Below are 14,638 nucleotides of genomic sequence, written 5' to 3'. Positions count from 1 at the left end.
TTCTTTTTATTCAAAGTGGGTGCACTTGCCAGGTTGAATGACAGTTTGAAACTGCCCACACAGATACTCAAGTGGCAGGTCTGAAACATGTTTGCAGGGCTACTCGTGTGTGTGGCACAATCAGTGCTACAGGCCCAGTAGTAGCATTTGATTTACAGGCCCTAGGCACACACAGTGCACTTTACTAGCTACTTACTGGTAAATCAAATATGCCAGTCATGGAAGTCCCAATCATCAATACAATTTACACAAGAGAAGATATGCACTTTATCAATGATTAGTAATGGTATAGTGCCCAGAGTCCTAAACCAACGAAAAAAACAACTCAGAGAAAATAGGAGGAAGAAAGTAAAAGGTTTGGGGATAAGCCCGCAAAAGGGTGCGGTCCAACACTCCTTCACTCTCTGATACAATATTATTAGGAGGTTTCACCCTGCTCTGGAACAATGATAAAGACCCCACGTTGGATGCACTCAGTAACCTGCTTCAGGATCTCAACATGATTCAAGCGTGTAATGGTGTAACCCACATAAAAGGTGACACACTTGACCTCATCAACACTTAACTGGGTTCAATAAACATGCTAGAGATCACCCCAATGGACTTGTCAGACCACTTTCAAATTCTTTTCACAATCTCTGCACAAGAAACTAAAGTCAAGGGTCAAACGAGGAGGGTAAAAAATATCGGTTAGGGATTATTGCAGTGTGAGAATGCACAGAATCTCATACAAAAAGGCTCTCTTGAATGCCAAAACAACAGTGATAAGATCTCAATTTCACAAATTGAAGAACAGGCCGAGAAAACTCTATGACATTAAAAAAAACAACAATCAGGAAAACTTACAGAACCGACAATAGCAAAATACTGAACAGATACCTCACACACCTTCTCCACTTTTGTTAAAGAAAAAATCTCAACCATTAGCAACTCTATTCCCAGCCAAGCTAACGCCCAACTCAGGGAATCCATCAATCCTACTCTCACAGTACACAGCGAGAATAATGGCCAACACACTCCAACTGTACCAATAAAAAATAGAGCATCCTGGAACAGTTTCAGACTTCTATCTGAGGGGGAAATCCAGAAAAGTCAAGTCAATAAAACCTAAAACTCATTTTGACAATTCCATTCCCTCTTACCTACTGAAAGAGAACCACCAATCTGTCACTCATTTATGGACCAAAGTCATAAATGCACTTCTCCAGCAAGGACCCCTCGCTGAATGCCTGAAAATGGTCCACGTATTTGCCCTACTAAAAAATAGGAGCACTGACAACTTCAGAGCAGTATCCAGTCAGCCTTTCCTGGCTAACTGTCCAAGATCAGCTATGCGAACATAGAAATAAAATGTTGATCTATTAGACAAACACCAATCAGGTTTCAGGCCTGAACACAATACCAAGTTAACCATTCTAAACATCATAGATGACAAGCAAAAATCAATAGACCAAAATGAGTCATGTCTCCTAACACTTCGAGATTTATCAGCGGAGTTCGACACAGTCAGCCACAAACGCCTCAGAGAAACCCTGGAACTCGGAGTGGGCCTATCAGGAGCCTACATGAACAGTTTCACCTCCTTCTTGCTAAATCAAGTCAACAATGAGTCAACATAAGCACCATCCCATCTGATGTAGCGGAACAAAGTTCCACAATTTTGCCAGTGCTCTTTAATCTATACATGGAACCACTCACTGAAATCCTTACACAATCAAAAATCTCTTACCACATGTACGCTGATGATACTCAGCTCTACATCAAACTCTCCTCTCAAGAGGCTATCCAGAGAACCTGATGACACCCTGAGGATAACTCAAGACTGGCTGACACACCACCATCTACAACTAAGGGCCTGACTATGATCTTGGTGGATGGGATACTCCGTCACAAATGTGATGGCGATCCCCTCCACCATATTACAACTACAACAGGATATAATGGTATTGTAATACGATGTACAGGCTATCCGTCACGTTTGTGACGGAGTAATCCTGTCTGCCAAGTTTGTAATCAGGCCCGCTAAAAAAAAGAGTTCATTCTTTTTTCCCCAACTCTTGGATCCTACTAACCACAACCATACCCTCTCAAAATGAAATTGCTAAACTGCACTCCAACCATCTCTGACTCCATAAAATCTCAGTAACCATAATCATACCCTCTCAACATGAATTTGCTAAACTGCACTCCAACCATCTCCGACTCCGTAAATTCACTAGGCATCACACTGGACTCAAATCTAAACATGCAAGCTCAACACACAAGCTACAACCAGAAGCGCTAACCTACATCTGCACCTTCTAAGACAATTAAAACCCTTCATAGCACTAGGAGACCTCTAAATAGAGGTGTAACATCTAGAGCTTTCAAGACTGCACTATGGGAATGCCCCAATCATAAGTCTTCCTAAAGCCACCCTAGCCCAAATGAAAGCTACAAGAAATCCAGGAGCAAGACTTTTAATAGGTATATGTCATTATGATCACATTTCCCCATCACTCAGAGCCCTCAACTGGCTCCCAGTTGAAGCTAGGATTCAACTGAAGGTTGCATGCAGAACACACAAAGCTCTACACAATTCTGGTCCTAAATACTTGGTGAATAGGATCAAGGTATCAGGATGTGGAAGGGATTCTAGAAGTGCTAAATCCCTCATGCTAGAACCACCCATTCAAAAAAAGGAAAACTCACAGCCACACTTTTGGCAGATTTGCCCCCAAAAATGTTGAACTCACTACCACCCTCAACGAGGGCAATTACCTCAAAAGCTGTACTACTATGAAAACGTGTGTCTTAGAGACTATTTTGAAACTGTAATGTCACTCTATTTGATATTGTATCCAACTGTGTTATACCATGCTCTTCGAATTCTATGTACAATATACCTTAAGTGACAGATGTTCTTAATGAACTGCAAACCTCATAAGCGCTCTCTCATTGTTCAGTGCTCTGATATCGTGATGGTTATGTTCACACTTTATAAACACAGTAAATAGAAAATGTATAACGAACTAGGGGCTGATATAAATGCAGGCTTTGACAGCATGACTCAAATTCTACAATATGTCCATGAATGTAACAAATATCAGTCTAGTACTGTAGTTGTTGACATTTCGACGCGAGAGTAATGGGTTTGAGAGGGTCATCGTCAGGACAAAAAATGTGGTATCAATTGGCCATGGACGATTGGATCATTCAGATAAATCATTTAAAGCTAATTTCGCAAAATGTCAGGACACCAGCCCCCACATGCATCAACCTATTTAGGAAGTGCAAACGGTGCGAATCGGTAAATTCGGCCGTTTGCACTTCCTAAATACGTTTTTGGGATGCATGAAACAATTCGCTATTTTTTGCATTTCTTAAAAATGCAAATGCAATTAAGGAATCGCATTTGTGCGATTCCTTAAATGCAATGCATCAATTTGTAAAAAATAGCGAATTTTTAAATTGGAAGTGCAAATTAACACGAGGTTGACCCTCGTGTTAATTTGCGAAAATGTTTAAAAAAGCAAAAAAATGCATTTTTTAAACTTGCATGTTACAGACACACATGTCCTTAGGACATGTGTGTGTGAAACATGCACTTGAAAATACATTTCAGGGGTGCAGGGGGGGGGGTCCTTTGGACCCCCCTCTGCACCCTTGCAATGCATCAAAAAATTGCGCGTGCAAAAAAAAAAATGCAAAACGGCATTGATTCCTATGGGCCTCTGGGCCCATAGGAATCAATGTAATGCCATTCCTTAATTGCGATTCGCAATTAAGGAATCGCAATTTCCGAAAATTAAGAAATCCTAAAAACTTTTAGGATTTCTTGATGCATAGGATTTTGCATTTCCTAAATAGCGATTCCTTAATTTTCGCTATTTAAGAAATGCAAAATCCTAGATTGATGCATGTGGGGGCAGATAATTGTTTCATCAAAAGAAAGGTATCATGTAAACTGCATTGAATGCGTGCCTGGCTGTAGACACAAAACAGTGGTCAATGCTTCCAGATCACGTGTGTGCGGACTCCACAAATTGATCTTATTGGCTGATGCGCTGTAGGAAACTGTGTTTATAGGATGGGTAAAGAAGTTAGCCTTACTTAGATCAGAGGCAACCAGTTATGTAAATCAAGCCCTAACCTAGAGTACCGCTTATAAAGCATTGGGAACATCAAGAGACCGGCATGCTTACGTGGAGCATAGGTAACTGGGAATGGAGGCAGCAAGTGGTGAATTGATCCGGATTCACACATGTTATGTTATGTTATTTAATCTCTTCTATAGTGCACGGCTACTCCAAAGAGCATCCCGGCGCTTTAGCGAAGAGTGCATGGTTTCACAAAGACACTGTCTGCGCTGCCTTTATAAACATTATAGCTTCCATACTGATGATTCTCATCAAGTATTATGGACTACATTGCATATGTATGTCGATTATAATAACTGAAATAAACTGATTAAAGTAGATAATATGTGTGAAAGGCATAACTGCTGAAATTAAATCAAGAACGCTTCCGTGTTAGAGCTCCCTGGCTCGTGCAACGACTCCGATACTGAGTGGTAAGACAGGAGAGGCAATTTTCAAAGTGCTGTCGCAGATTTAATATACTGCATAAGAAAACCCCAGAGGCACAAATGAGAAATATTGGCTTGCTTTCCATTTATTTTCATTTGTCTCATGACTGACTCACTTTTTGCTTCAGTTACTTAAAAATATTCTCCTTTCAGGCTGCTCCCCTTACCTTGCAGACACATTTTTTACTCCAGAGGTAGTCAGGGTTAGTGAGATTAATAGAGCAAGACCATTTGCAGGAAAGCTTATGAGTTAGGTTAAGTTCCTCTACTTAATCACTGGAGCACTGGACCTCTTGCAATGAAAGGAGTCGACTGGAAAAATATCTGCATAATAAGAGTCTCCTCAGCCGGCTCAAGCCACGGAGATCTTTTCCTGTGTTTTGTGGCAAGATGATGCTAGTATCTTGGCAGTGTTGCACAGTACAAAAAAAAAACATGTATTGTTTATGAGACATTTGTTTCCACTCCGCTGAATTATGGTAGTACTGAAAATGATCGGGTGGTGTGAAAGCAATATTATAGGATCCCAGTCATTTTTATATTAAATTTGCCTGGCAAGCTTTTACTGCTCTGGTGAATGTGTTGGAAAGACATTATGGTCGTGGTGTCACATTTTACCACACGGTTTTATAATGTAGTGTAGTAATATATATGTCAGCAGCCATTACTTCTGTACTTACCAGCAAGATCATAATCAGTGTCCCGGTATTTTAAGTTCGGAGAGTAAATTAGTTCTTGAAATAGTCCATTTAATTAACTGATTTCTTAGGATAGAATTTATATTCATTTTGTGTATCCTTCGTGTGAGGTGGTAATAGACATAAAATATTCCAGGTCAGATTCAGGAAAGGCTGATCCATTACCTCCATATCCACTTCTGCTGAAAAGGAAATATCCCCTGCATGCTACGCAGTTGTGTTCTAATGCCTTGAGTGCCGGACCACATGTATCTGGTGTCCTGATTTTTGATCTTAGCATTGGCATCACGCTCATCTATAAGGTGCAGTGAGGCCTAAGCCTGTCGTTTGACATGAGTAATATCCTGGACTTGTCCCGTAACCAGTAAGGTCTCACCAAGCTTGTTTTTATAGACCAACAATGGCATACTGTCCCTGTCATAGGTTTAGCACATAGACTAGTGGTGGCAGTGCACCGTTTTGTGAATCAAACTTGTAACCAGACCTTATTATCCTTGTCACTGAAGTCGATAAATACTGAACTAATAGTGTAAAGTTGCTCTTACACATCCCTAACATCATAAGTGTGTTAGTCATGTTGATGTATGTAGCCTCTATGGTACATGCATGGCGAGAGTGAGCTAGAGTAATGGAAGCCTGAGGGATCCATTTTGGATACTTCATACATGGCCTTTGCACAAGATGGAGGTGATGTTGTTTTCGCAGATAGTGGAAGAGTGTTGCTCACATTCATGAAGCTGGAGGGTGGAGATCTTAGCATTAATTAAAGTGAGCGCAGTGCACATGGTTTTCCTTTAGAAATTCAAATAGGTCTATTGCTAGCCAAGAGCTGATGATTAGTTTTCCTGACTACAGCAATTTGATGGATGTAGGGAGGAGGGTTGGGACAGCAGAGAATGTTGTGCAGCTATAAGGAAGCCTACAGGTAAGGCCCAGCCTTTGGTCTTCCCCTCATTGTTCCTTCAGTTGGCTGTTGACAGCCAGGTGCAGAAACCTCAACCCTCTCTATGCTTCTGCTATGAGGACTGCTGGTTGGCTTTGACAAGCATCACTTTACACAAAGGCTGTGTCTGGAGAGAAGCCTGGAAAGGATATTTGAAAGGGAACCACCTTAAGTTGGTTCTACATTTGCAGACAGTGGATACATATAGACACTATGATTTTGATGTATACAGTGGATACATATAGACACTATGATTTTGATGTATGCAAGTGGCTCCTCACACCCACTTGTCCTAGTTCGAATTACTCTATGGCCAAGACAAATAGTGCTCAGCAGGGTGTCAGAGGACTGCTCGGCAACCAGAACTTGTTTCTGCTTTGTAATCAGTCTACAAGAGGTGAGGGAACATCTCTTCCGTCTGGATCTCTTGCTAATGGAGCTGTAATCATGTCCTGAAGGGACTAGAAACTGCCTGATGGGAATGTGAAGGATCCTGCAAATCCTTCAGAATAAGTGTCTGTCTAGGAGTAGTGATGTGAAGTGAGTCCCAAGTTTCTGTGGGATCTCTACAGGGCCGGACTGGATACCGGGCGTTTTGGAGTGCTGCCAAGCTGGGGGCTGATTTCACTGCGGTGCGGGCTGATTTTGTTGATGGGGACCTGCGTGTGCTTCTAAATGAACAAACCAAAATGAATGGTGCTTAAAACCATTCATTTTGCTTTGTTTATTTAGAAGCACACGCAGGTCTCCATCAACTAAATCAGGCCCTAGGTTGGCAGCACACCAAAACGCCATCCGGTAGCCAGTCCTTCGCTGGATCTCTTGAAGAGTGGGAATTAGGAAAGTAAACTGAAAACCCTGTTTCAGTGGGCCCATTGTCTCTCTAGATTCGTGGCAGGAACCATGCAAATCGTGATGTTAGTTGCAGAGGTCCAGTCAGAACTGTGATTGTATGTTGTGTGTTGACTGTGGCCTGCATAGGGCCACAACCACCAGTGGAAGAATTTGCCTGTGAACGGCCATGCCTGCTCTAGTTGTTTGGCCTGTATGTGGCCACTGTTGTGCAACATCGCAATTACCCTCTGCAAAGCCAAAACTGGCCATTGTTGTGACTGGCTTGTGTATGGCCACAACTGTGTAGTGTTGTAATTGACCTGTGCATGGCCACAGCTGCCTAGCACTGTGATTGGAATGTGGATGGCCGCAACATCCTGTTGTGCCTGGCCCTTGCTAGGCACAACAGGAAAGGCTACACCTGGCCCCAGCAAGGACTGCCAAATCCAGCCAGAGCCTCTTGTCATGACCCTGAGAACAGAGCCACTCACGATTGGTTTGATCTCGACAGTGTTGATCCAGGACTGCTGTCTGTACTTCTGCCAGGTACAGTATTGAGTGCAGGTTCAGCGTACAACGTGGAAAACAGAAGATGTAGCCAGATGACCTGCAACATTTCATATTCAGAGCAAGCGAGCATTCCCGAGAACCCGGCAGCTGAACCAATTGATTGGAGACTGATCCATTGAGTAGTGAGAAAAACCTAGCAGAGCAGGGATTAAGAGGAGAGTGAGAGAATACAGTAAGACTTTTAGAACGGCCTACTGTGGGATTAAATGGGCTATCTTTGGTCAGCGAGGAGATTGACTGGTTGAAATTATTCTATAACGTTCTTGTTGTAATAGCAGGGGATGAGTTAATAGAATAATAGAATTAAGTGTTTTACAGATTTCAGTGCAGACAGAATCAGAAAATATCAGAAAGATTCCCACATAATTCTTGAGGGGAACATGAAGACTTAACAATGTCAGAAGTAGAGAGGCTGCTCATTTCTTTGAAAACCTATGTGAATTTTCTGGCTTCTTTGAGTGCATGCCTCCAACTATTTCGCGATTGGAGATTTTAATCTTCCTATTAACATTGCTGCTGGTTGTTGTATTTTAGTAACTTTGTACCTTTTTATCCCACCCTTTGGAATCTGTACAAACTGTTCTGAACTTAACTACAAAGGATGTCAGGGGACAAGAAAAACCCAAGCTGGCTACTTCATAACCTGCCATTGCTGAAACTTTTCAAACTATTACCTGGATGTTCATATAAGGTAATATATTGGCACTGCTGCAGAACCATCTATTCCTTTTTTACACAAAGAGCTCCAAGCAAAGGGACTGGGCTGCACATATGTTTTTTGGAAATGTCCCAGATCAGACATTTGCTGAGATGTTTTGTGTATTGTTTCATTTAGACATTTTGTGTGAAGTCTGGGTCTGTTTCTCCTTTCTAATGAATACATATAGCCACAAATTCCTCACCTTTACAAAATCTACAAGCACCAGAATGGATCAGGAAAAACTTGAAAGCTGCGTTCTCACATGCTGAAAGGTGGCATTATGCAGCTCTGTGATGTCTTCATACTGCTCTAGAAGTGACAGGGTGGTGGCGCATGTACGCATCAACCTTACGCACTAACTTCACCTTCTTTCTTTCCGAGCCTTACAATGCAGATTCAGAACTCCAATACCAACTTTTGTTCCTTTGCCAACAGTTTCCCAACCTTTTAAGGGCTGTGTGATAGATTACAATGTACTCACTGAAATCTACATTCATCAGTTTGTGTCAAGCCTGCAAGAGGCACATGTCAGTCACAGACCTGCATACAGTAAGTCTTGGCAGTCTGGGCTCCATTCATGACTCCAAATCATACAAAAAAATGTTCCATAATGCACCTCATGGTCATCCAAGACAGGGAGGTGAACCTCTACATCACAGAACATATTAAGAGGTCCTGGTTGAAGCATAGGTCCTGCTCCTGCTCTAAGTTGTCCCAAGGCTGCTTCCACGAATGATCAGGTAAGTCAAAGTCTAAACGGAAGATATTGTACATGCAGTTGTGGAGACTACTGATTGATTTAGCAGGGCTATGGGCACTGATGTCGTGCTCAGGCGCCATACCTAGATGAGGCCAACAGGTTGTCTGGTGACATACAAGCAACCTTAATGGATATGCCTTTTCATGGGCCAAGACCTTTTGGAGAAAAGATTGGTTCTGTGCTATAACAATTCAAAGACAGTTGTGCTTACTGACAGCAGCAAAGCAATGTCACACGAGTTCAGCAACTTCAGAGGCTACTATGGAGGGCTAGCTCACAGCTAACAGAAGCCATCCCAACCAGTTTTACAGCAGACAGAACAGTCCTTGCAAAGTCATGGATATGACATGGTTAGAATTGCACAGGGTAGCGGGGACAATAGTCTCTCACTTCATTATACCCTGCACAATGGCTACCAAGCTACTTTAGTTTACACTCCACTACTCAAACTAGGACAATAGGAGGTATATTCCATCATTTCCTCACTCTTGAGGCCCATCTTTTCAGAAAATGGGCCTTCGTGATTGTTCAAAAGGCTATGTATCACCATTATTTTCCACCCCAACTCAACTTACTATCACACAGAATGATTTTCAGAGGAGCAATCTGCAATCTTGATGCAGAAGCAGACTATTTTCTTCTCCTAGGTTGTCATTGAGGGGGTAGCAGGATTTGTGAAAAAAGAAGAGTGTTACTCATGCTACTTTCTCATTCAGAAGGTAGACGGATGCCTCAGGCCTGTTCTGGAACGTTTGCCATTTGAATACTTTTTTGCAGGATAAATTTCAGAATACTCATGCTGACTTTCCTATTCACTCTAGAACCTTGGGGCTCAATGATGTCTTTGGACTTGCAGAATGCAAATTTTCAATACCTGTCCTGTGTCCCACAGATGTTAGTTGCAGTTTGAGGTTGTTCCAGAGCAGTTTCAATTTGTAGTACTGTTCTTTGGCTTTACCTTCACCCTTCGGTGTTCACCAGGATGATGCCAGTTGTCATTTTTCATCCTCGGAGATTGGGAATAGATGTGCTCCTGTACCTCAAAGACACACTGCTGAAAGTGGGCTCTCTGCAGTCAGTCCTGGACCATCTCCAGATGAGATCCAGCTCAAAATCAACATTCTAAAGCTTATGGAGATTTGTCTGGTGACCTGAAAGCCTTCTCACCCATCCGTCAAAGGGTGGCTACTGCTGTTTCTTATGAAACACTACTGCCATGTGGTAGTGTAACAAGAAGTGCAAAGAGGGGTGATGGGGCCATGGCTGGACCAACATAACATTATCCTTATTTTCAACCACCTAAAAGGGCCCCGGAATGCCAGAGAGGACAAACTAAACACTAAAAAGGCATCATCTGAGAGATCACAATTGTTGCCTCCATGCCAGGATGGTGCCTAGTGTTGCGATCAATGATGAATGTGGCTAGATCTATTCACCCTCATCAAGAAAGTGCAGTTTCAACAATTTTGTACACTGAATTTCCTTCTAAGGAATTTTATAGGAGATGCATTCTAGTTAAAAGAGAACAAAGGACTCCTGTACGCATTCTCTCTGCTACCTCTCCTGCCTCGAGTAGTGAAGAAAATCAGAACAGACTAGGCCCAAGTTGCACTTTTTGCCCTGAATTGGTCCAGGCGACCGTGGTACCAAGAACTCCAGAGCATTTGCCTTCTAATCAGGCTTCTACCTTGAGAGAATCTGCTGTTTTAGCAACACACAGGGTCCCGAATCTTAATCTCCATAGCTTACACCTCCATGCTTGAAGATTGAACAGTGGCAGCTGAATATGTCTGATTTGCTGGATGAAGAGGACAAAATAATCCTGGTGACCAGGCATCTCCCTATGAAGTCTATATCGGCTGGGCTCTAGAAGAAGTTTGTTGCTTGATTTAGTACCGGAAATACTAACCCCTTTAGGCCAAACTTTCAGATGTTCTATCCCTTGTCCTTTCATTGGCACAAGCCCAGGAATTACATACAATGAAAGGTTATTTATCTGTCCTATAGCAATTTCTGTGTTTAATGGACCAACTGATTTTGCTTAAATCACAAGAGGTGATGTGTTTCTGTAAAGGTTTGACACATATATTTCTCCCCAAACCATCTGCAATGCCTCTGTTGGACATTAACCTGTTGCACACATATAGAACCTATGCACAGCTGCTCATTTAGGCTCTTTGAAAATACCCTTCCTTTTCATCTCCCAGTTAGCATGCTTTGCAAGTTACCTACAGGTGCAACTGCCCAGTACTACCTTTTTTTTGGAAAAGTTGATGCTAAGGACCCAGGTGGCTTTCATTCCTAAGGTAATGACACTCTTTCAACTTGGCCAATCAATCACTTTGCCCAAATTATTTTCTCCACCTCAACACTTAGAAAAGAAGAGTCTCAATTTCCATCTTCCAAAGAGGATGTTGAACTTTTAAACTGGCCGGGTGATTTCTTTCTTTTTTTAATCTGTATTGTGTGTCATTTTACAGGCAATATGAATACATCATCAATAAGATCACGTTAACAAACCCAACAGCCACACTCTTGTGCAAATATTCCCAGACAGTAAAATGTACATCATTGCAGAAAGACTATCCAGTCATTGGCATTAAAATATTTCACCCAATATTCAGACTTGTTCACACTCAATCGGTCAATCCTGCCCTATTACTCGACCCAAGTCAGGCTACACCAGATTACGCTAACTGGCTTAACTATGCCATCTCCAAAACGGTTCCTAAAAAATTCAGTGGCCAAAACAAATCTAAACAATCTACACCTTGGTTCACAGAAATTGTTTGTCTTGAAAAACGAAATTGTTAAAGGTTCAAAAGGAAATGAAGCTCAAACTACAATCCCTCTGGCAAAGTAATTTACAAACGCTCTGTGGCCAAGTATAAGGCAGCCATTAGCAAGGAAAAATCTACCTATTACACTCAACAAATTGAAGCATCGAACACTCTGCTAGAGAACTTTTTCAGGTTATAAACAAACTTAACAAAGCCCCAGAGAATTAAGGCTTCAACAACAGTCAATCCTTTTGTGATAAAATAGCCTCTCACTTCTGTGACAAAGCTGAACAAATTTACTATTGATTCACTGTTTCTAGAACCATCGACCTCAGCGTTAGCTTCCCTACAGCTCAAGCTTCTACTAATGACCCCAATTCTCTTGACAAAAGCTCTCCACCTAAATTTAGCCAATTTCCATTCACCACTGTAGCAGAAGTCATTTGTCTTGGTCAATTCCACAAAATAGGGGTCACCTTATGACCCCTGCCGACTTCTATACTCAAACAGATTCCGGCTCCTATTGCTTCATATTTTACCAACATCTTTAACGGGATGTTTAGCGCCGGGACCTTTCAACATTTGTGGAAAAAGCCTTCCATTCTGCCACTCCTCAAGAAACCTAACCTAGACCCAGATAATCCAGCCAACTATCGTCTAACTGTGGGCCAAAAATCCGTTCCGCTCGCGGAATTTGCAGATTTTCGGAAATTTTGAAATCCGAGAATCTCGCGAAATTGCCGAAAAATCCGCAAATCTGCTCGCGGGCAAATTTTATTTTGGGCCCACAGGAAGCACTTACAGTTAAGGCAGGTGCTCGAGTTGAAGCTAACTTTGTAACCATTTTAGAATGGCGCCGGCAAGCTGCCAGAGTTGAAGTTGCTTACTTGCAAGTTGCAACTTCAACTCTGGCAGCTTGCCGTCTAAAATGGTTACAAAGTTAGCTTCAACTCGGGCACCTGCCTTAACTCTGTAAGTGCTTCCTGTGGGCCAAAAATTAAACCTCAACAGGAAGCACTTACAGATATAAATAAAGCAGGGGCCCGAGTTGAAGCTCAAATTCAGTAACGTTTTAATCAGCCCAAAACATTAGTGAGCACGGTCGAGGCTGGGCAAGTGTGTTTTAACCCCATATCTGTCGTCGAAAATGAGCTGTAATCCTCGAGGGAGGTCTTTGAATCCTTGAGTTTCTCGAGTGCAACCCCTGTGTAGTTCCTGTGACCATGAGGCTGCTTTCTCCTCACCTGCTGCCCTGCTCGCTCTCTGACCCTTTATACACAAGAGGCATGTTGACACGCATAGAAGCCCCGCTCGTTTGGCCTCGCACCACACAATAGCGATATCAAACGTCTTCCCGCCCTTTCCTAACTATAATGGACAGCTCACTCAAGGGACCTCAGCGCCTTTTGGCGTGGTGGCAAAGTTACAGGCACACATGGTCAGTGGAGACAAATCTTCTGGCCCTTTACGCAGCTGCAGTGTAGGAAAAGCACTTTACATTTACCCAATGAGGTAGCACTTACTGGAATAGCCAGTAGAAAGTACTCCAGTTGAGTAGAGGTATTGCACAAAAGGGTGGCATCTTCGTGGATAACTATGTAGGGCAGGACTCATTCTGGCACGAGGCTCCTGTCACAAAAATTAAAACTCAACAGGAAGCACTTACAGATTTAGCAGGTGCCCAAGTTGAAGCTCAAATTCAGTAATGTTTTAATCAGCCCAAAACATTAGTGAGCATGGTCGAGACTGAGCAAGTGTGCTTTAACCCCATATCTGCCGTCGAAAATTAGCTGTAATACTCGAGGGAGGTCTTTGAATCCCTGAGTTGCTCGAGCGCAACCCCTGTGTAGTTCCTGTGACCAGGAGGCTGCTTTCTCCTCACCTGCTGCCCTGCTCACTCTCTGACCCTTTACAAACAAGAGGCATGTTGACATGCATAGAAGCCCCGCTCGTTTGGCCCCGCACCACACACTAGCGGTATCAAATGTCTTCCCGCCCTTTCCCAACTATGATGGACAGCTCACTCAAGGGACCTCAGCGCCTTTTGGCGCGGTGGCAAAGTTACAGGCACACATGGTCAGTGGAGACATATCTTCTGGCCCTTTATGCAGCTGCAGTGTAGGAAAAGCACTTTACATTTACCCAACGAGGTAGCACTTACTGGAATAGCCAGTAGAAAGTACTCCAGTTGAGTAGAGGTATTGCACAAAACGGTGGCATCTTCGTGGATAATTATGCAGGGCAGAATTCATTCTGGCACGAGGCTCCTGTCACAAAAATTAAACCTTAACAGGAAGCACTTACAGATATTGCAGGTGCCCGAGTTGAAGCTCAAATTCAGTAACGTTTTAATCAGCCCAAAACATTAGTGAGCACGGTCGAGACTGGGCAAGTGTGCTTTAACCCCATATCTGTCCGTCGAAAATTAGCTGTAATACTCGAGGGAGGTCTTTGAATCCATGAGTTTCTCGAGCGCAATCCCCGTGTAGTTCCTGTGACCAGGAGACTGCTTTCTCCTCAACTGCTGCCCTGCTCGCTCTCTGACCCTTTATTCACAAGAGGCATGTTGACAGTGACACGCATAGAAGCCCCGCCCCTTTGGTCCCGCACCACACACTAGTGGTATCAAACGTCTTCCCGCCCTTTCCCAACTATGATGGCCAGCTCCCTCAAGGGACCTCGGCGGCTTTTGGAGCGGTGGCAAAGTTACAGGCACACATGGTCAGTGGAGACAAATCTGGTCCTTTACGCAGCTGCAGTGCAGGAAAAGCACTATACATTTACCC

This window comes from Lissotriton helveticus, chromosome 11, assembly GCF_964261635.1.
Source record: "Lissotriton helveticus chromosome 11, aLisHel1.1, whole genome shotgun sequence".
In the NCBI taxonomy this organism is placed as follows: Eukaryota; Metazoa; Chordata; class Amphibia; order Caudata; family Salamandridae; genus Lissotriton; species Lissotriton helveticus.
This window is presented reverse-complemented; position numbering follows the sequence as displayed.